Below are 24,346 nucleotides of genomic sequence, written 5' to 3'. Positions count from 1 at the left end.
TGTCTATGATAAGTTGCAAATATTTCTTTTACTTCGTCTTTTTTAAACAACTTTGATGCTATGCTTTTCCCCTCTTAAAAGTTTGTTGTTGTTGCTAGCAAGTAGTCAAAGTTTTCCGTTTTTTCTTTTGAGATGTCTGGACTTCATCATTAAGAGGTATTCCCCAAATGTTTACCCAGTTGCCCCAACGTCGATTACTAAAAAACCCATATTGATCCTGCTGACACTTCTCTCTCATGTACTAAATGTATTTCTGAATTTTCTATTCTTGTGTACTGATAGTCTCTATTCATGAATTAATACCACCAATATTAATACTGTACCAATATTAATTAGTTCCAGTAGTTGAAGCCCTAGAGTATGTAAAATCTGGTTGGGCTCATGCCCCTCATGGCTCATTTTTTCCTCTGAGATTTCCTGGTTCTTCTTGCCTGTTTACTTTTGCATATGACTCTAGAAACAGCTTATCAAGTTCCTGTCCAAATGCCTATTGGTATTTTTATTGGGATAATTCATTCAATATTTATTAAATTTAGGGAAGAATCATTTCTATGATGTTGATTCTTCCTGTTCAAGGATTTCCTATGTCTTCCCATTTTTCAAGACTTTTGTGTTCTTGGGGGATGTTTTTGAGTTTTCCTCCTAAGTTTTGCACATTTCTTGTTAACCTTGAACCTAGATATTTTATATTTTTGTTGTAAGTGAGATTTTCTTGTCCATTGTATCTTTAAACTGTGTTGTGGATTTCTTTTCTTTAAAAATTTGTTTACCCACATTATTTTCATTTTCCTTACTCTCATTTTAATAGCCCAGGGTAGTTCTTGAAAATTATCAAATGCTTTTACTGTATTTCTGCCTTGTAACGAAGTGTCTTGAAAATTAATGTAAAAAATCAAAGTACTGAAAATGACTCATGGTTTCTAGTGTAAATGTTAGTAATGGTGGATATACTATAAATGCTTTAAGGCAAAGAAGATTGAACCCAGAGTGTATTTTGACACTGGTTTGGTGGAGTCTGGCTCATGAACCAGAAAGCTGACAGCTAACACTGAAACCCTGAAAACTACCAGAAAGTTCACTTGTATTAGGGATACATTAAATAACTATTTTTGCTAATTGTTAAATGGCAAGTATTAAAAGTCAGTATTTGGCCAAGACCAAACCAAGATATCAGCAACTTAGAAAGAACCTCTACGTTAAATAAATCTTAAACTTTATTCAGGGATGCGTCATCATTGCAATTTTATTTAAAAAATGTCAGTAGTCATATTTTTAAAGTTTGACATTACAGAGTGTAATTGATCAGCACTGTCGGCTGCTAGATGGCATGGAAGTTCACTAGGCTGTATGTGTGTGATACTGTTGGATTCCCCTGAGGAAGGCGCCGCCCCAAATCACTCACCAAAGACGTTTCTTGATGCAACAAGCAAGAGGAATTTATTCAGAAGCCAACTAGCTGGGGTCCACGTCAGCCCGTCGCAGCGGGTCTCAACGAGGACCCAGAGCACACAAAGCCAGAAGGTTTTATAGCATTTTCAAAAGGGGTAAAATTTTCCATAATTACAATACAGGGTTTTTTCTATAGGCTCATAAATCTTTTGCTGGCGCCACATCCTGGGGTCTGGTTAGATGAGATCACCTTCGGAATGTCTAGGGTGGTTCTAGCAAGATAAGCTAGGCATGTATGATTAACTGATTTACGGTTGGCTAACTAAAGGTCACTACAATTGACACAGGCTAACTAACTTGTTTTTCAATATTCTAATGATTTTCCTTCTTCTGGGTTAGGGGGTGGTATTTAGGCCTTAAGATGGCTGTACTTATGCTAACTTTTGATTCTTCAGATCCTACATTTCCCCACTTCTCTTTTTGGGGCATTCCAATCATGGAATGTTTGTATCTTCTTGTGAGGTGAGTGAGTGGTATTGTTGCTTCAACATTAGTACATGAACAGCACTCACTCTTTTTCTAACAAAAGTTATCAACCGGTTTAATATGCAGGGTCTCAAAGTTAGGAGCAACACAAGGATGAGTAGGGGCCTAGTCAGAGTGGATATCAGGGTTGTAAACCACGGGTACCTAGTGAACTAAGATTCAAACAGTCCTTGGCCTGCTTCTCGCTCTCTCTTCTTCTGATCTAGCCTTTCTCTAAGTTTTGACATTGAATCTCTTACTATCCCGGAATGATCTGCATAAAAGCAGCATTCTTCTCTTAAAGCTGCACACAGTCCTCCTCCTTTTAGGAACAGCAGATCTAGCCCTCGTCTATTCTGTAAGACTACCTCAGAGAGGGAAGTCAGAGATTCTTCAAGTTTTGTAATGGATTGCTCTATGGTTTTTAGGTCTTCATCAATAGCAGTCCTTAGTCTTTCATAATGCTGGTTCCCTTGAACAATAGCGGCTGCCTCCGTTCCCACTCCAGCTGCGACTCTTATCTCTAACAACACGGCTAAGGTCAGCGAGACCGGCTCTCTCTCATATCTATGCTTAGGTTCAAATTCAGCTACGAATGAGAGATCATCATGATACATCAACCTGGGCACCAGCTGGACCATGATACAGAAATCACGGGAGGAGTTGAAGGCAGAAGTAGAGACACATGGGGTCACTCCAGTGTTACAAGCCCACTATCTCTCGGGAGGAGGGATTAAATACCTGTTTTTACCAGGGAAGGCTATGGGTATGGTCTCATTCTTTCTTCTACAGATAGAGACTCTAGCTGCTGCTAGGGAAGAGGGGTGATGACCGCTCTGGCTGCTTCATGCTGAGAAGGGGGCGCAGTAAAGGGTGCAGCTAGGTCTCCATCACTGGTCAGTTGAGAGGGCTTCAGAAGGCTGGCGCTTCTATTCTGGGTTTCATTTTTATTACTATTTGCAGTTTTGTGGCTTCTAGGCAAGATAAAACAAATTGTGTTATTAGGTTATGTAGCAACATCTGGAGTTGGATTTTTTATTCTGGAAGGAGGCTGCATTATTGAAACGATACTTCTCTCTAAAATCACTCTCATTTTTACTAGAAGTAACTAGGTTAAGAAAATAATTAACAGCTGGCTTGATTATTTGCACAGGTGCAGCAAGAAGAGCAATTGATTACACAGGCTCTTTTAAATATGCTTTGCTGGAACTTTTTGTAAGGAATTTCAGATTGAACTTTTAAAGGCCTCTTGAGGCCAGACAGCCAAGCCAGACTTGCCATCAGGCTTTGCCTGCAGTACCTGTAGATTTGGATGAATTCTTCTCTTCTCGAGGTCTCTGCACCTGCCAGGAAGTGACCTTCTTTACTCACCTGGTAAGGCTGCTGGGAACTCTGTAAGCAAGGTACCAGGCCAGTTCTTCCAAGGGGCTTTGTTGGCTTTATAAAGTCAATCTTAGTTCTTTAAAGTTGTTCACATCTGAGTTTATACACATGTCTCTCAGGTACGACATTCCAGTCAAAGCCCTGGTAGTATAACCAGTGTTCTTAAGTAGTCTTCTCACAAGGAAAGCAGATTCTTATTGAACTCGTGCAAATAAACATACTGCCATGGAATACAAAAACAGTCACTGAAAGTTTTTAAACTCTGGAGGGATCAAGTAGAGAGAAGGATGTTTCAATTCTGCTCATAAAGATAGTCATTTACTAAACTGTTGTCAGTTTAAGAGAACAAGGTTAAAACACTTTACCAGCAACATTTGAAACAAAAAGACACAAAATCATTTTCTTTAGTTTATGTAATCTTATGTAACTAATACCTGTTCTGCTGAAATCTAGTTCTTTACCAGTTTAGGGATAATACTATAAATGACAAAAGACTTACAAATGACAATGGTTAAAGATATGATGAGAGCTTACTGTAAAACAGTTGACATAAGGAAATTCTGATATTTCTGTAATACAAAACATTCAGTAACAAAGTTTAGCATCATTCTCTTTGACAGTGCTTTCTTGGTAAATAAATATATATATATATCAGACAAATAAGCCAAATTAGTCAAATACTTTGTCTAGTGAGAAAAAATTCTTCTGACATGTTCCAGGGGCCCTCTGGAAAATATCAGAGTTAACTAGAGGTAAAAGCACCTTTTTGCATTTAATTTTTTTAGAACTATCATTACACATTTATTGTCTATATACTCAGCACAGTAAACGAGATATCTTAAAAAGTGGGGCAGCAGGGGAGACTGCTGCTGTCAATTTTTAAAGACAACATACAGAAAGTCAAACTAATTCTAGGTTACTAAGCATTCTTGAGAGAATGGTAGCAGATGGTAGATTCTTCTGCTTTCATCTTCAGGAGGGGAAAAAAGCTACAATAAGAATTCATATTTAGCTGAAAGAACTGTCTAAACTCAAGGCAGAGTATAATATTACTAGGCATACAAAAGACCTGTTAGAGATACATACAAAGAATGAATATGGCTATAGTCAAATTCAACTTAAAAGTTTAAGCAGAATCTCAAATTTAAATGTCTCTTTCTTTCACACAGATATTCAGATATGACCAGAAATATGCTTTGAGATGAAAGAGATCAGGCATTTTACTTTTTCATTTAGGGACTGAGAAATGATGACCTTTGGCTTACAATCAATAGCTTACAAACAGTGAAAATAATAAGAACATAACTCAGCATAAGTGTCTAAGACCAGATACAAAAAACAGAGAAAGTGCTTAAGTTTACAGGTCTTCCCTGAAAGCTTCAAGAATGTTTTACTCTTTAATAGTAGATTCCCCCATGTTTTTTTTTTTTTTTTTAAAACATACAGCATATAAATTAAACAAGAAGACCTGGTGGTTCTCAAAAAATCTATTACAACTTTTTTCAAAAGTGGTCACACGTTCGTCTATCTAAACCTTCACAGTGAAACCTGTTTTTCTGGGAGAAACATAATCTTGTCCAGATTCTACAGTTTAATAAATTTTGGTTTGTTAACTAAGTGCATTTAATCAGCTGAAAAAAGCTTTGTTACTATTCTGCTTAGGAATTCAATTTTTCAGGCCATGCAATCATTTTTAATAACAAAATATTTCAAAGGCAAATAAAGGTTATACAGTTGTTAACAAACTTTAGCTTTTAGTCCCTTTAACATTACGATTTCATGGCAACTCACTGAGACTTTAAGCATGAGAAACTGCTGTGATCTTTCAACATTAAGAGCAGACTAACAGTTAAAGAAAACTGTTTAACTGGAAACGAGATTTTAATTTTGCTGTGCACTTGATATCAAGACTCACTTGCTTTAATTTCACTAGGCATGACTATATCTGTAAGAATATAGTAATTTATTCTTCATTTGCCCCATGGTCCCAAGCACATAAGCCGGTGAGAATTATGCCTGGGCTTGCCTGCGGCTTGACTGGGTTTATCTCACTTTATCTCTAAACATCCTAACCCTCCCCCCAAAGCAACAGGCTGAGCGGATCTTCTACAACAAAAGGCACCACGCTGTTTTCTCTCTGTCTCTCTTTAAATAAATAGCTGTACTTTAGAACAAAGTTACTTTCTTTTATCACAAAACACATTCTTTAGCATGCAGAAGAGTTTTCATTTTTTATACTTTTTCTTATTAAAACATACATCTTTTAGCATAGAGAAATGTTTTTCTTTATTACTTTAAGTGGTTTTAATTAGAACTTAAAACCATTAGAAACTTTAACTTCTAGTGAACACTGAGAAGCAGGACACTGCAAACTGTCAAACTAACATTTTCTAGACCAACAAACTCATGAACACATTCTACAATTTCTGCAACCATGAGCTTCACAGCACAATCTCCCAGCAAACACAGAGCACATCTTCTCAACTTAACAAAACTCTAAGGCTTTAAGTTACTACAAAGATTCTCAGGCTGCAGGTAGGCATACACACTGCAACACACAATTTAAAAGGTGTTCACTTGCCACACTTATCCAGTTCACCTACCTGCAACAACTATGCTAGCCTACTCACAAGACCCCCACTGAACACTAGACAAAGCCAAGCTTCTAAGCATTCTATTCTTAAAAGATTTAGCAGATAACATGACTCAAATGACTCTAGGTAAACTCAGGCAGCCGACAACTACCAGGACATGCCCGCCTCAGGCAAACTCAAATTAGCATTAATGCTTAACACTTTTTTACCAGGTTTTCTGGAAGTTTTAGAACACTCAATTTTCACAAGCGCTTGTCTTTAAATCAATTTCATTAATACCATCGGAGGTAGAAAGATATATTCATTTACACACTTAGGGGGTTGTCTGAGTCTGTCCCATTGTCAGTATAACAATTATTAGGCACATGAAAGACACAAAAAACAGAGACACACACAGATTAGACACACAGCGGCCGCTTTTTGTTTTTTCTCAGATTTTCAAACAGAAACCGAAAGGAATCAGAGGGTTGATATTCCTGGCACCTGAAAATCAACCCTATCTCATCAGATTCACCTTGCCGGAAAAACAGACGGGAGGCTACCAGGCGTCCCTGGCCTCCCAATCTCCCCGAGGCGTCCCCCAGGGTTGCAGCCTGCGGTGCTCCTAGTACGTCTACCGACCGCAGTCTCGACCCCTTTACGGGATCGGGACAGCTGCCAGACAGTGGGTACCCCCTTTCAGAATTCTGACCGGTCTCACTGAAAAACAGAAAACAGAACACAGACAAACCAAGGCGCCACTAATCTTACCTCTTCCTCCAAGAGCGACTTCGGGAGTGAAGCGGGGTGAGCGCATGATCCCGGATGAGCCCCCAAATGTTGGATTCCCCTGAGGAAGGCGCCGCCCCAAATCACTCACCAAAGACGTTTCTTGATGCAACAAGCAAGAGGAATTTATTCAGAAGCCAACTAGCTGGGGTCCACGTCAGCCCGTCGCAGCGGGTCTCAACAAGGACCCAGAGCACACAAAGCCAGAAGGTTTTATAGCATTTTCAAAAGGGGTAAAATTTTCCATAATTACAATACAGGGTTTTTTCTATAGGCTCATAAATCTTTTGCTGGCGCCACATCCTGGGGTCTGGTTAGATGAGATCACCTTCGGAATGTCTAGGGTGGTTCTAGCAAGATAAGCTAGGCATGTATGATTAACTGATTTATGGTTGGCTAACTAAAGGTCACTACAATTGACACAGGCTAACTAACTTGTTTTTCAAGATTCTAATGATTTTCCTTCTTCTGGGTTAGGGGGTGGTATTTAGGCCTTAAGATGGCTGTACTTATGCTAACTTTTGATTCTTCAGATCCTACAATACCAGCAATAACTAGAGATTAACTGTAACTAAAAGTTTGTTTTAGTAATGTTATGAATGCTAATATGCCAAACAATTCTCAAAGATTAGAATTATGTTATTTATAATCTAATATCTGTTATTCTGTCTTGTGTTGTTAAAGTTTTAGATATTTGTTGACTTAGCCAGATATATTGTTTTTCCTTGAGTTATTGCATTGTTCATACATTAATTCATTCAACAAATACTCACAATCTGTTTACATACTTATTTTTTAACATATTTCTTTTCAAAAGCCAGGTTTAGTGAGGTATAATTTGCATATGATATAATTCATTCCTTTTAAGTATACAGTTCGATGAGTTTTAACATATGTATACACTTGTGTGACCACCAACAAAATCAAGATATTGAACATTTCTTTGCCTCCGAAAAGTCCTCACGTACCTTTGCAGATCATGCCCTCCTCCTAACCCCAGCCCTTGTCAACTACTAATCTGATTTCTGTCCCTACACATTTGCCTTGTCAGGAACTTCATGTAAATGAAATAATCTACTAGGTAACCTTCCATGTCCAGCTTCTTGCACTTAGCATAATACTTTTGCCATTCACTATTGTTCTGAGTATCAATAGTGTGTTCTTTTTTATTACTGAGCAGCTATTCCATTGTATGAATATATCACAGTTTACTTAGACATTACCCATTCGTTGAACATTTGGGTTGTTTTCAGTTTTGGATATTGTAAATAAGGCTGCTGTGAACATTTGCCTACATGTCTTTGTGTGGACATGTGTTTTCATTCCTGTTGGATAAATACCCAAGAGTGATATTTCTGGGTTGCATGGTAAGTATATGTTTAACTTTATAAAAACTTGGCAACCTTTCTTGAAAGGACTGAACACTTTGCATTCCTGGCAGTAGTGCATAGATTTCCAATTGCTCTACATCCTTACCAACTTTTGTTATTTAGCAATTTTTAATTTTAGACATTCTAATATGAAGTAGTATCTTACTGTTTTTTAAATTTGCATTTTCCTAATGCCATTGATGTGGAGCATCCTTCTTCTGCCTATTTGTACCCATATAACTTCTTTGGTGCTCCCTTCCTATTTTTTGGCCCATATTAATCTTTTTTTTTGGTCTTATTGGTGTTTTTTATATTTTCTGGGTACAAATCCTTTATCAAGTAAGTGGTTTGAAATATTTTCTCCCTTACTGTGTCTTGTCTTTTCATTTCCTTAATGGTATCTTTTGAAGAGTAGAAGTTTTAGGTTTTGCTAAACTCCAGATTTATCAATTTTTTCCTTTATACTTTTTTTGTACTTTTTCTGTCGATCTTAATAATTCTTAGTAAGCTGTTTTGTATATAAAGTTGCTATTTTTCACAGTCATTGACCAGCATTTTATTCTTATAGTAATGAAGATCAATATATCGCTCGAGAGATGGCTGGAATTTCTACCTGTAAAACATATATGGCAGTCTGCACTCTAAGTTACAAATAAACTTAGTAATAAGTACAAATGGCATACTTGTTTATATTACTCATGCTGTTATGCTGGTCATGTGTGATGACAGCCTTTGCCATCACATGTTCATTGGTGACTAACAGTTAAGGAATACCGAAAATGACATTGTGGGAGATGTTCAATTACTTCTGAAGATGAAAGCTGATTTTTGCTTAAGTCAAACTTTGTGACATTTATATTGATTGGTTCCTTGTTTATCTTAGTATTATCTATTAATTACAGATTTCACTCTTTCTGTAGAGAGACCTAAGTAAACCCAATCATGATTTTCACAAAGTTAAGTCATATGATCAATACCCAAGCATGTGTGACTATTTATTGTACAGGGACACAGACCTTACTCTCAAGGATTGTTTTGGGGATGCTATGTGGTAGGGGTTTTGAAGAAATTAGCTTTATGATTCCTCTGGGGCTGCTGCTTGCTCCCCTGGAAATCGAGAGAGTGGCTTACATGAGCCTTGTGGTCTTTAACATTTCATGTGTGTGCTCACTGTCATCTGGACATTGAGACTTTGAAAGTTACAAAACTTTCCTAGCAGAATAATTGTGACTGAGCTTTATTAGTTGTTTAAATGCAGTAAATATTGTGCTGAGTTTTTAGTGTTTAAGAGACAATGCTGGAGTGCCATGTTGCAGGAAGAGGAAATAAAGAAAAGGTTTCTGCCCCTGTGAGTTGAGCACAGCTGTGTCCAATGCACTGAAAGCCAGGTCAGGGTGACTGGCTGAGGTTTGGGCATATGGGGAGCAATTGTAGGACATAATACAATGTCCTAAATATATAATAAAGGCCTGTTTTGTGGGCCTCAGTTGGCCTTTTGGAGCTCTGAGGCACTGTTCTGAAAAAAGTGGGTTGGCATAGTATGGGAGATTATGTTCATAAACGAATCATCTGATAAGGGGTTAACATCCAAAATATATAAAGAACTCATATGCTTCAACACCCAAAAAACAAATGACCCAATTCATAAAATGGGCTGAAGTCCTGAACAGACATTTCTCCAAAGAAGAAATACAAATGGCCAGCAGGAACATGAAAAGATGTTCCACATTGCTAATCATCAGAGAAATGAAAATTAAAACCACAATGAGTTATCACCTCACACCAGTAAGGATCACTGCCATCCAAAAGACAAACAACAACAAATGTTGGCGAGGATGTGGAGAAAGGGGAACCCTCTTACACTGTTGGTGGGAATGCAAATTGGTATAACCGCTGTGGAAAGCAATATGGAGGTTCCTCAAAAAACTAAAAATAGAAATACTACTTGACCTAGTAATTCCACTCCTAGGAAAATTTACCTGAAGAAAACAAAATTCATGATTCAAAAAGATATATGCACCCCTACGTTTATTGCCGTACCATTTGCAGTAGCGAAGGTATGGAAGCAACCTAAGTGTCCATCAATAGATGAATGGATAAAGATGATGTTGTACATATACACAGTGGAATATTTTTCAGCCATAGAGAGAAAAGAAATCCTGCCATTGCAACAACATGAATGGATCTAGAGGGTATTATGCTCAGTGAAATAAGCCAGGTGGAGAAAGACAATACCATATGATATCACTTATTTGTGGAGTATAAAAACAAAGCAAAACGGAAGGAATAAAACAGCAGTAGACTCAATGACACTAAGTGACTAGTAGTTACCAAGGAGAGGGAGAAGGGGACAAGGGGTACAATAATTTGCAATCACAATATAAGTTGATTGGGGGACTGTTGAAGACTGTGAACACTGTGATGTACATATGAAACCAACATAAGATTGTATATTAACGATGTTTTAATAAAAAATGGTTTGGCATTTGTGAGTGAAGGCTGGGGTTAGATTTAGGCCTGCCTGATAATGACCTTGGTCTCCCATACTCTGTGTCTTTGGAAACAGGAGACTTTTGGTTAAGAGGAGGATGTGGTGTCTGCCTCAGTTGTTTAGAGCTGCACCTGGCTTGGGGAGCTATGAATTGGCATGTGGACCTTTGGTTTTCATGAAGGTGGTATAAAAGATTGGTGGGAAAGGGCACTGTGGATTCTCTGTTCCAACAAGACTCATAGACATCTTGACCCTTAGTATGGCAGCCATAGCCCGCTTGTGTGGGTGAGGGGACAGAAGAGGCCACATACTTGGGGGGGCTGCTGAGCCTCCTGTGAAGATGGAGCTGCTGTCCTGACGTATTTCCAGTCCTGTATCCTTCCCTGAAGCTAAGTCACCGCTGATTTAGCTGAAAGCTTTTTGGGTTTGGGAGTCTGGTTGCCAGCTCGAAGCCATGGCTGCCACTGTACTGCCGCACTGACACCTGGAAGTGAAAGGTTAGGTGTACGAGCTGGGAGATGCCTTTAAAACTTGTGTTGGGGATGAAGAGGACCTAAATTGGGTTTTAGCAATGACAAGGTGAGCATAGTGAACATGTGCTTGTCAAACACTGAGGCTCCTATTGGCAGTTTGGGCAGAAGGGAGAACAGAGCTCCAACTACAGTTCTGGGTTAGGTCTGAACAGGGCCAGGGGCTCTTCCTAGTGGTGAAAACATTTGTATTTTATTTTTTTTTAATTTAACAAACAGTGCTTGCTTTGTGCCAACTACTATTCCGGGCACTTCATAAATATTAACTCATTTTAATTCCTTATAATGCTTCAATACTGTTTACAGTTTACCCCTGAGAAAATTGAGTATTATGTGGGATTTCTAGTTACTTGACCCCTTGTATAATTCATGACTATAATATGTGCATACATTATATAGGACTTGGAGCCCCGCTTGTGTATTTTCCAGGAATATAGACTGCAGTTGCAACTTTGCTTTTTATGACATAGCTCCTGTCTGCAGTGCTCAAGGATGTCACACCGCCTTCCCAATTATTCCATTATTTCTTTGGGGAAATGCAGTTGATTATTCCGGTGAGTGCCATTTGGCCTAATTCATGGGACCAGGTGTCCAGGATGGAGAACCAGGCCTAGGGTTTTTATTTTGTTCGTGTCCTGGGCAGCCCTTATCCCTTTGCTCAGACTTCTGGCTTATCTGGAAGCCAGCTGCCTTCAGGACAGGATGGTTTCCCCTTCCTAAAATAACAAAGAACTGGAATCAGAAACCGAAAAAAAGAAAAAGAAATTAAGAAAAACTACATTATGATCAGAATAGCCTGAAATAGGATTTTAAAGTCACTTGGGAGTTATATGGCTGTGGATATCAGAGTTATCCCTTCCTGTCTGGGTGTGAATCAGTTAGATTGCCAATTTGCAGCTGCTGCTGTATATTTTGAACCAGAAGTTAGTGCCTTCATGATAGGTTTAGATTTCTCACAGTTCTATATTGCGGGTGTTTTTCAGGGTGAGTCAGTACGGAGTTTGGGCACAGATTTTGTCAGGCTGACACCTTCCCCTCCCCTGTGCTTCCTTAGCACTTGTGTCTGGTGCAGCACTAGCTCTGTGCCGGAGCTTATCTGCTCGATAGGATGCTGCCTTGGTCATCTCAGGGCTCTCAGCATCTATAGGTTGAGTGATGCAGGCAACAGGGAACCATTTCTTGGTTTATTTCATTTGTTATAAGCTTAGATACTCTGAGCATATACCTATCTTTACCAGATGTTACAGAAAAGCAGAGCCCTCTTAGGCTAGGCAAACATTTAGTTTACCAGTTAGCCATGTGAAGATATATTGTACGTCAGTTCTATGCATATGAGCACTGGCTTGGGAGTCAGAAGTCTCTGGTCTGAGTCACTGCTTTACTCGTCAGTACCCATCTGTGCTTGAGCAGACCACTTACATCTCTAGATTTCAGCATCTTGATTTATAAAATAAGACTCTTAGTTATGTGTGAAGACTTCTCAAAACGTAATAATACATTATATGGGACATTTGTCATTCTTAACTAACCAAGGATGATGGCAACTTCACAAAAATTTCATTAGATCCAGAATTTAACCTTATATCACTGGATACATAATTTACTTTTGAGGTCAACAAATCCTAACATGCTTATTAACAATATTGTGACCATTTCCAGGAGCTAATTGCACTTGAGCCATTATAGAGAAAGCTGTTCAGTTATAAATATACAAAACTGTTCAAATTGGTTTTTTGTTGTTAAATCCTCACATGGCAGAAGGAGCTAGAGATCTCTCTGGAATCTTTTTGTAAAGCACTAATCCAGTTCACAAGGGTTCTACCCTACTGACTTAAGTGCCTTCCAAAGGCTCCATCTCCTGTACCATTACCTTTGGGAATTAGGATTTCAACATGTGAATTTGTGTGTGGGGGGGTGGGGGAGCACACAAACATTCACATCATAGAAATCAGTATTTTAAAATCTAACTTAGCAATCTTTCTTGGCATTCTTTCTTCCATTGACTATATATACACTGGTCTCTTCTTTCTTCCTTGGAACCAGCTTTACCATCCTGCCTGTTCCCTAGTTAAGCAGTTAAATATCTTTGATATTTTCTCACTATTTATTTTTATGAGAATCTTGTTTTTAACTCTTTGAAGTTTATACTTTGACAAAAATGAGAACCTAGGAATAATATATACTGTAGTTACACCCTGACCATCCTCCAAAGAAATTTAGTCCATGATGTACTTGGACTAAATTAACAATTAAACTTAAGAAAATTAGACTGTTGTAATGACAGTAATTTAATGTGGAGAATGTTGAGAAATTTTTTTTATCTCTGATTCAAAAAGATATATGCACCCCTATGTTTACTGCCACATTATTTACAATAACCAAGATACTGATTTGGAAGCAGCCAAAGGGTCCGTCAACAGATGAATGGATAAAGATGTGATACATGTATACAATGGAATATTAGTCTTAATTGACTTTTTGATGACAGGTTTGGTTAGATGCTGAAAAGAAAATAGATAGCAGGAGACATTTACAGCTATCTATTCTGATAGATATTTACATAGATATCTATTCTCAGTAGTTATCTGATAGCACCTTTTTTATGTGCTCAAAATGTTTAGACATTTGATCCTATTGATTCTTTATTGTCCACACTTACTTCAGAGCTTATGGTGTTTGTTTCCTTGATGTGAGTGGATTCAGAGCATGACATTTACCTTTTTCAGTGACAGACAGTGTCCTTGGTTACAAATATTAACTCATCATTATGAGGCAGGTACTCTTATTAACATACCTGCTTTACAAGTGCAGAAACTGAGGCATGAAAATTAAGTAATTCACCTACAGCCATCCAACTAGTAAGTGAGAAGCAGAGATTTGAACTCTGAGAAGACTTCACCTATGTAATCTCTGTCAAGCACAGCAGATTGTTAGTTCTGGCTTTGCAAATAGAACTCACTTAACCCTGACTGCCAGGAGGGAAAATTGAGATCCAGGAGGGCTCAAGCAATTTGCCCAAGGTTAACTAACTCATTATCAGTGATTAGGATAGTCATGTGTTTATTGAATGCCTACTGTATACCTGGTACTATGCTGTTCTATATGAGAGAAAAAAGGAAATCTTATCTGTAGACCTAGTTCTCAACGACGTTACAGTCTAGTTAGGTATATGGAATAATTTAAGAACTGTGCTTATCTGTGAATCAAATAATATTTATTGTTTTAAAATGGTATGTAGAGTAGTTGTTTAGAGAAAGGAGATATCAACATGGACAAGGAACTTGGGAAGGCTTTAGAGAGTTGAGGTTTACCTGGGAATGTAATCATAGTGAATTAAATCTTGTGAAGGCACAAAGATAGAGTAATTTTATCTAGCACAATGTCTGGTATATAGTAGATAATCAATAAATATTAATTTACTTGGTGAATGAATCTCTTTCAGAAAATTTATCTTCCAGTTTTCTCTTTCACTGCATCTAGTTTGCTTTGGAACTTGAAAATGAAGTAAAATTCCAAGATCATGTTTTCCTGTTCTAGAGTTTCTATTGTTTTTTTCCTATAATCTCAACCTTCCACCCCAAACTATTCTCCTTAATCCTTTTTCTGCTGTATTTTTTGCCACAGCACTTACCATCTTATTTATATAATTTACTGTTTTTTGTGTTTCTCCCCCTGCTAGAATGTAAAGTTCCACGAGAGCAGGAATTTATATTTGTTTTGTTCACTGTGTATATATATATATATATATATATATATATATATATCCCCAAAGACTAGAACAGTGCCTGGGACACAATGGGAGCTCAAAAATACTTGTTGAATGAGTGTGTGGTCCATAAGTGTAGAGGCAATGATGAAACCTGTCAGGACAGATTGAGGGGGTATGTCCTTATAGAACACAACAGGAAATAAGATGGGGGTCACATTCATTATGACCAGAGTATAGAGAGTAGCCTGTGATGAGGGAAGGCCTAGGGGTTCAATACAGTAGGCACATACAGTATTTATAGAGCTGAACAGAGTTTTACCTATAATTCCCTTGTCATCTGGGAGGCATCAGGAAATAGCAGAAAGAATTGTGGCTTTGGAACTGAAGTATATGAGTTTGAATCCTAGTTCGAGTTTTTGTGACCAGACCAGCTATGTGATATTAGACAAGTTATTTATTCTTGAAGATCTAGTCTTCTTAACTGCAATGTAGTATTAATACTCCTGACCTCAAAAAGTTATGGTGAAAGTTAAGAGATAATGTTGTAAGTTAAAACCATTAGTACAAAGTATTTCTTACCTTTCACTGATTGATTTGAAATTATTATCTCTTAACATACTAAAATGTACTTTTTCTGTTTGGGCCAAATTACTTACAGTAATAGGAAGAACCCAACAACATTGGGGTAGTGTATTGTAACTAGTTTAGAAAAAAATAACTACTAAGTATGAGTAAAAATGAAAAGGAAGGTGCTATATTTGGGTATTTTACAGTCATGGAAAAAACCCACAGAAATAAAAAGTATCTTTTCACTTCTCCAAAATGGTTTGAAACCTTAAGCTAATTACAGGAGAAGTGAAAATCCCCTTATAATACCAGAGTAACTACTAGTATAACCTCCATAAGTACCAAACCACTGGGAAGCCACCTGCCTAGCTGTGGGGGTAAATCCGCCTCTCCTGAGTAGTCAGATCCTCATGGATGTTCCCTCCCTGGCTGGAATCCCACATTAGCATGAACCTGAGGCACTAACCTGACCCTTTGAAGAGAATGTTTTAATGTTAAGTCCTCTGCTTGTTAAGGGTCAAGCAAGGAAAACATTTTCCTGGAGAAGGCTTGTGCATTTTCTATGTAACTTGTTGTTAAAGACGTTATCCATTCTGGCTAACTGAGCCTTATATAACAGCTTATATGACACATTTGTTTTAAAATTGGGAATAAGCAAACATTTATTTCTCTTAACTGGTGTACTTCCTCTTATTAGATGATGCAGATCAAATGGTGTACAACGTTTCCTTTTATTTCAGTTGTCAAGAAACCCAGAACACCATGTAATGCTTTATTACAGTAACAGAAAGTCAAGGAGGACCATAAACTTAATTACTCCGTCTATATAGTTTAATATTACCAGTTTATATTTTAATTGATTTGATGTAGGGCACTTTAAAGGGTTTACAAAATAACCAGACTGCTCCTGAGACTGATCCATATAAGTTAGCATTTAACTTATTTAACATTTACTCTGAAGTAAATATACTATGTTTAAAAGCCCCAGGTGTGTAGCAATAGGGGAATGTATTTATACACTACATTTAGAATTTAAACCCCAAATTCTAAAGCAAATTTGTCATATGAGCCCTTATAAGATGTACAGCATACAACTAGCAATGAATATCCATGAACTCACACTGTGTTTAGAACATGGATAACTCTCGAAAACAATACTGAGTGGAATAAAAGGGTGATGTGGCAGAATCCATTCAATAAATATGGTGGAGAATGCTACTTGTCCCATAGTACTGGCTTCCTGTGGTAATGGAATTCCATAATAATGGGATTTTAGAAGGAGAAATGGCTATCCAGAAAGAAGACTTTCTTTTCTAGCCTCTCTTGCAGCCAGATGTGACCATGTGACCAGGTCCTGCATTGAGTGTGTGCAGTTTAGAGGCTGTCCCACACAGGGAAGGGGAGAACCTTTCCCTGTCCTGTTCTCAGTTCTCTCTCCCTGAAGTGTGGGCCTAATGGTGAGAACAAGGCCCCATGGATTATAGAGTGGTAAGACAGGGGAACTACCATTTCATCCCATGAATATTTATACTCTGACCATTCAGTAAGAGAAAAACCAATTCCTGTCTCATTTAAGTCACTATTATTTTGGTCTTTGTTCCAGCAGCTGAAGCTGTTTCCAAATTCTACATACTATTTATGTAAGTTAAAAGAAGCAAAAGAATATGATATATTTATGGATATGTCTGTTTAGTAAGCCTTGGCCGGGATATAAACTAAAATGAGTGATGGTTGCCTGGGAAGCAGAAGGAATTGAATGGGATTAGGTAGCAGAAGAATACAGCCTGCTTTCTCTCTACACACTTGGCCATAAGGGGCTCTCTCTGTTCTGTGTGTGGTGCTCAGTCAACCATGTCTGCATAAGACAGTTAATCCAGTAATGAATGATGAAGAGTCTGTATGTTTCAGATGTTTGTGATTGCTTAATGACAAACTGTTTTCTGATGGCTTTTAACAGTGGCTTTTACCCCTGTAAGAGGTGACTGGATTAGCAGAAAATATTGGCATCGTTGGGTCACTTTGAAAATAGACATCGAGAACATAGCCATGGTTGTCATTACAGGAGTGAGCTGTAAAATAGAACTGAGAAAACAGATGCTTTTGCCATTTGAGGTTAAGGCCTGTGGCACAGATGTTGCCAATGGAACGCTGGCAGGCTGCAAGAGGCCATACAGGTAGCAGACTCTGGACAATGGCGTTGCCTGCTGTCTTGCCAATGGGTTTCAGCTCCAGGCAAGTTCGCTGTGGATTCAGTGTGACCAAAGGAATCCACAGCAAAACGTTCTTGGGGTGAAAGGGTTTATTACCCGGTTTGTTCTCTGGTGGTAGGCCGATCACTAGCATCTCTGCCTCCGCCCAGAGCACTGGGCCAACCTCTCTATATAGCACAATAATAGCTTATTGCCTACAGGTGTGAAAGTGGCAGTCCAGCAACAGGCCAGTTACATCATCAGGTGGTTTAAGTTCAGTGAGGATCCTGGTCATAGGAATCCCAACTTCCCCACAGATGCTCATCTACAGGCTGGGAAGGCTGATGGGTCCATCTCTTTGGTAGGGATTGCCTTGCCCTCCCTGCTTCTAGTCCAGGTCAGGCTCTATATCCTTTCTGTCAGCCAGTGGCTGCAGAATGGTCTCATCATCTGACTTTTGGAGGTGTGCTTTTCTTCCTCTTTTTCACAGTATTTTTCCAAACTGGATACCAGACATGGACTGGATTTTCCCCAAATGAATCGCAGGTGAATTCCAGGTGAGTCAACTTGCAGCTTGGTGATTCACAGCTCTTCAGGGTACATGAGAAGCTAATCTCCTGATTTACTTCCACAGTTGGCCAGTTCCAGCCAACATATAGTAGTTTTGCGGACTGGAGGAAAAGTTCATTCTCTCACCTTTAAAACTCTGATTATGCTCTTCTATTCTAGTGCATTCCATGATGCTTTAGTAGTAGTTTTGAATGAGGTTCTTCCTGTCACATAGGAGGTTCTTCTGTCTGTCCAGTTGTCACTCTGTTTGCCTCAATGTGGAGGTGGCCAAGGGCCAGTCTTTGCTCTGATAACTTATTTTCAGTCTCTGATCTGTGCCTTCAGATATCATTTTTTTCATAGCTGGCTTACAGGTCTTTATGTTCAGTCCTTTATATTCAATTCCTACAATACAGTCCTAAAACTCACTACTTTTTTATTAAAATTTTTTTATTAAGGTATCATTGATATACACTCTTAATGAAGGTTTCACAAGAAAAACATTGTGGTTACTACATTCACCCATATTATCGAGTCCGCCCACATACCAAATTGGATTCACTGTCCATCAATGTAGTAAGATGCCACAAAGTCAGTACTTGTCTTCTCTGTGTTACACTGTCTTCCCCATGACCTCCTCCACACCATGTGTACTAATCATAATACCCCTCAATCCCCTTCTCCGTCCCTCCCCACCCACCCTTCCACACCCTTCCCCTTTGGTAATTGCTACTACCTTCTTGGAGTCTGTGCCTGCTGCTGTTTTGTTCCTTCAGTTTTGCTTCGTTGTTACGCTCCACAAATGAGGAAAATCATTTGGTACTTGTCTTTCCCCGCCTGGCTTATTTCACTGAGCATAATACCCTCTTAGCTCCATCTATATTGTTGCAAATGGTAGGATTTGTTTCTTTCTTATGGCTGAATAATATTCCATTGTGTATATGTACCACCTCTTCTTCATCCATTCATCTACTGATGGACACTTAGGTTGCTTCTATATCTTGGGTATTGTAAATAGTGCTGCGATAAACATAGGGGTGCATATGATTTTTTGAATCTGAGAACTTGTTTTCTTTGGGTAAATTCCTAGGAGTGGAATGCCTGGGTCAAATAGTATTTCTATTTTTAGTTTTTTTGAGGAACCTCCATATTGCTTTCCACAATGGTTGAACTAGTTTACATTCCCACCAGCAGTGTAGGAGGGTTCCCTTTTCTCCACATCCTCACCGGCATTTGTTGTTCCTAGTCTTTACTTTGTTGGCACTCCTAACTGGTGTGAGGTGATATCTCATTGTGGTTTTAATTTGCATTTCCCTGATAATTAGTGATGTGGAGCATCTTTTCATGTGCCTGTTGGCCATCTGAATTTCTTCTTTGGAGAAGTGTCTGTTCATATCCACCGCCCATTTTTTAATAGGCTTATTTGCTTTTTGGGTGTTGAGGCGCGTGAGTTCTTTATGTATTTTGGATGTTAACCCCTTGTCAGATATGTCATTTACAAATATATTCTCCCATACTGTAGGATGCCTTTTTGTTCTGTTGATGGTGTCCTTTGCTGTACAGAAGCTTTTTAGCTTGATGTAGTCCCATGTGTTCATTTTTGCTTTTGTTTCCCTTGCCTGAGGAGACGGGTTCAGGAAAATGTTGCTCATGTTTATATTCAAGAGATTTTTGCCTGTTTTCCTCTAAGAGTTTTATAGTTTCATGATTTATATTCTGGTCTTTGATCCATTTAATTTTACTTTTGTGTATGGGGTTAGACAATAATCCAGTTTCATTCTCTTACATGTAGCAGTCCAGTTTTGCCAACACCAGTTGTTGAAGAGGCTGTCATTTCCTCATTGTATGTCCATGGCTCCTTTATCATATATTAATTGAGCATATATGCTTGGGTTTATATCTGGGTTCTCTAGTCTGTTCCATTGGTCCATGGATCTGTTCTTGTGCCAGTACCAAATTGTCTTGATTACTGTGGCTTTGTAGTAGAGCTTGAAGTTGGGGTGTGCAATCCCCTGTGCGTTATTCTCCCTTCTCAGGATTGCTTTGGCTATTTGGGGTCTTTTGTGGTTCCATATGAATTTTAGAACTATTTGCTCTAGTTTGTTGAAGAATGTTGGTATTTTGATAGGGATTGCATTGAATCTGTAGATTGTTTTGGGCAGGGTAGTCATTTTGACAATATTAATTCTTCCTACCCAAGAGCATGGGATGTATTTCCATTTATTAGTGTCCTCTTTAATTTTTCTCAAGAGTGTCTTGTAGTTTTCAGAGTTTAGGTCTTTCACTTCCTTGGTTAGGTTTACTCCTAGGTATTTTGTTCTTTTAGATGCAATTGTGAATGGAATTGTTTTCCTGATTGCTCTTTCTGCTAGTATAGGAATGCAACAGATTCTGTGTATTAATTTTGTGCCCTGCAACTTTGCTGAAATCAGATATTAGATCTAGTAGTTTTGGAGTGGATTCCTTATGGTTTTTTATGTACAATGTTATGTCATCTGCAAACAGTGACATTTTAACTTCTTCCTTACCAATCTGGATGCCTTTATTTCTTTGTGTTGTCTGATTGCCATGGCTAGGACCTCCGGAACTATGTTGAATAAAAGTGGGAGAGTGGGCATCCTTGTCTTGTTCCCGATCTTAAAGGAAAGGCTTTCAGCTTCTCGCTGTTAAGTATGATGTGGGTTTTTCATATATGGCCTTTATTATGTTGAGGTACTTGCTCTCTATATCCATTTTGTTGAGAGTTTTTATCATGAATGGATGTTGAATTTTGTCAAATGCTTTTTCAGCATCTATGGAGATGATTATGTGGTTTTTGTCCTTTTTGTTGATGTGGTGGATGATGTTGATGGATTTTCGAATGTTGTACCATCCTTGCATCCCTGGCAAAAATCCTACTTGATCATGATGGATGACCTTTTTGATATATTTTTGAATTCAGTTTGCTAATATTTTGTTGAGTATTTTTGCATGTATGTTCACCAGGGATATTGGTCTGTAATTTTCTTATTTTGTTGTGTCTTTGTTGGGTTTTGGTATTAGAGTGATGTTGGCCTCCTAGGATGAGTTTGGAACTCTTCCCTCCTCTTCTACTTTTTGGAAAACTTTAAGGAGGATGGGTATTAGGTCTTTACTAAATTTTTGATAAAATTCAGCAGTGAAGCCGTCTGGCCCAGGATTTTTGTTCTTAGGTAATTTTTTCATTGCCAATTCAATTTCATTGTTGATTAATTGGTCTGTTCAGATTTTCTGTTTCTTCCTGGGTCAGTCTTGGAAGGTTGTGTTTTTCTAGAAAGTTGTCCATTTCTTCTAGGTTACCCAGTTTGTTCACATATAATTTTTCATAGTATTCTCTAATAATTCTTTGTATTTCTGTGGTGTCCATAGTGATTTTTCCTTTCTCATTTCTGATTCTGTTTATGTGTGTAGACTCTCTTTTTTTCTTGCTAAGTCTGGCTTGAGGTTTATCTATTTTGTTAATTTTTTTGAAGAACCAGCCCCTGCTTTCATTGGTTCTTTCTATTTTATTCTTCTTGATTTTATTCATTTCTTCTCTAATCTTTATTATGTCTGTCTTTCTACTGAATTTGTGCATTTGTTCTTCTTTTTCTAGTTTCATTAACTGTGAGTTTAGACTGTTCATATGGGACTGTTCTTCTTTTCTGAGGTAGGCCTGTATTGCAATATACTTCCCTCTTAGCTTGGACTTTGCTGCATCCCACAGATTTTTTGACATTGAATTATTGTTGTCACTTGTCTCCATATATTGCTTGATCTGTTTTTACTTGGTCATTGATCCATTATTTAGTAGCATGTTGTTAAGCCTCCATGTGTTTGTGGGCTTTTTCATTTTCTTTGTGTAATTTATTTCTGGTTTCATACCTTTGTGATCTGAGAAGCTGATTGGTACAATTTCAATCTTTTTTAATTAGGGAGGCTCTTTTTGTGGCCTAGTATATGATTTATTCTTGAAAATGTTCCATGGGCACTTGAGAAGAATTTGTATCCCGCTGCTTTTCATTGTAGAGTTCTGTAGATGTCTGTTAGGGCCATGTATTCTAATGTTTTGTTCAGTGCCTACATCTCCTTACTTATTTTCTGTTTGTTTGATCTGTCCTTTGGAATGAGTGATGTGTTGAAGTCTCCTAAAATGAATGCATTGCATTCTATTTCCCCCTTTAATTCTGTTAGTATTTGTTTCACATATGTAGGTGCTCTTATGTTGGGTGCATAGATATTTATAATGGTTATATCCTCTTCTTGGACTGACCCCTTTATCATTATGTAATGTCCTTCTTTGTCTCTTTTTACTTTCTTTGTTTTGAATTCTGTTTTGTCTGATACAAGTACTGCAGCTCCTGCTTTTTTCTCCCTATTTGTTGAATGAAGTATCTTTTTCCATCCCTTCACTTTTAGTCTGTGTATGTCTTTGGGTTTACAGTGAGTCTCTTGTAGGTAGCATATAGACAGGTCTTGTTTTCTTATCCTTCAGTGAATCTATGTCTTTTGATTGCTGCATTCAGATGGTTTACATTTAGGGTGATTATCAATAGGTATGTACTTATTGCCATTGCAGGCTTTAGGTTCGCAGTTACCAAAGGTTCAAGGTAACTTCCTTACTATTAACTGTCTAATTTAACTCACTGAGTATGCTATTACAAACACAATCTACAGGTTCATTTTTTTTCTTCTTTTTCTTCCTCCTCCATTCTTTATATATTAGGTATCATATTCTGTACTCTTTGTCTATCCCTTAAGTGACTTTGGGAGTAGTTGATTTAATTTTTCTACTGCTTAGTAATTAATTGGTCTACTTTCTTTACTGTTTTTTTTATTTTCTCTGGTGACAGCTATTTAGCCTTAGGAGCATTTCCATCTAGAGCAGTCCTTCCAAAATACACTGTAGAGATGGTTTGTGGGAGGTAAATTCTCTCAGCTTTTGCTCATCTGGAAATTGATCAATCCTTCCTCAAATTTAAATGATAATTTTGCTGGGTGTTCTTGGTTTGAGGCCCTTCTGCTTCACTGCATTAAATATATCATGCCATTCCCTTCTGTCCTGTAAGGTTTCTACTGAGAAGTCTGATGATAGCCTAATGGGTTTTCCTTTGTATGTCATCTTTTTTCTTTCTCTGGCTGCTTTTAATAGTCTGTCCTTAACCCTAATCTTTGCCATTTTAATTATTATATGTCTTGTTGTTGTCTTCCTTGGGTCCTTTGTGTTGGGTGATCTGTATACTTCCATGGCCTTGAGAGACTATCTCCTTCCCCAGTCTGGGGACATTCTTAGCAATTACCTCCTGAAAGACACTTTCTATCCCTTTTTCTCTTCTTCTTCCAGTACCCTTGTAATGTGAATAGTGTTCCATTTGGATTGGTCACACACTTCTTTCAATATTCTTTCATTCCTAGAGTTCCTTTTTCTCTCTGTGCCCCAGCTTCTTTGTATTCCTGTTCTCTAATTTCTATTTCATTTACCATCTCCTCTACTTCATCTAATCTGCTTTTAAATCCCTCCGTTATATGTTTCATTTCAGATAATGTATTCTTTAATGATTGGGTCTTGTTCGTGCATTCTTCCCTGAGTTCTTTAATATTTTTCTGTAGCTCCACGAGCATGCTTATAATTTTTATTTTGAAATCTCTTTCAGGAAGATTGATGAATTCAGTTTCACTTGGCCCTCTTTCTGGTGTTTGTGGGAGTTTGGTTTGAACCAGGTTCCTGTATCATTTCACATTTGTATTTGGCGTCCTCTAGTGCCCAGAATCTCTACTCTCTGAAACTGCTCAGCCCTGGGATGGATGGTGGGGGTTGCAGGCGAGCGGCAGTGGTGTCTGTGAGGAGACAGCTCTTTGCTGCTTCCCAGCTGCAGTGTCTTTCTCCACTGCCAGGGCCAGTGGGCCAGGTGCACAGGGAGAAGCCTCTAAGCTTTGCTCTTGCAGCTGCCATAGGGTCTCCCTTAGGCTGGCCTTGCTCAATGGCAGGTGCAGCTGTTTTTTGAGTTGGTGTCGGCTGGGAGAAAGGTGCAGCATGGTGTGTATCATGGTGGGTGGCCTCTGAGCTGCATAGGCTGCCAGGGTAATGGAACGCCTGAAGCTCCTGAATATTCCCAACCTGCTGGGCAAAGTTTGCCTTGATAGTTTTGTCTACCTGTCGTTTGTCCTGAGCAGCAAGCTCTGCAATCCTTGCCCTTGTAGCATTCCTCTCGCTGTTAGGACGTCTCTTAGACTACCTACCTTTCTTTTGTCCCAGAGCAGCCAGATGTGGATCCCTGTTTTCCA

The 24,346-nt window shown here is 38.4% G+C and overlaps 1 protein-coding gene and 1 long non-coding RNA gene across 4 annotated transcripts in view; one reads left to right on the top strand and one right to left on the bottom strand.

Annotated features, from left to right (window-relative positions):
- SLC9A7 (solute carrier family 9 member A7) overlaps positions 1-24,346 on the top strand; it is a 191,520-nt gene that overhangs the window by 33,582 nt on the left and 133,592 nt on the right. The gene's annotated exons all lie outside the window — the stretch shown is intronic.
- Positions 1,411-14,799, bottom strand: LOC140847324 (uncharacterized). Its single transcript, XR_012127291.1, has 2 exons — positions 6,642-14,799; positions 1,411-2,888 (listed from the first exon to the last, which is right to left on the bottom strand). It is a non-coding gene; the product is annotated as an uncharacterized lncRNA (long non-coding RNA).

This window comes from Manis javanica, chromosome X (genome assembly GCF_040802235.1).
Source record: "Manis javanica isolate MJ-LG chromosome X, MJ_LKY, whole genome shotgun sequence".
NCBI lineage: Eukaryota > Metazoa > Chordata > Mammalia > Pholidota > Manidae > Manis > Manis javanica.
This window is presented reverse-complemented; position numbering and strand designations above follow the sequence as displayed.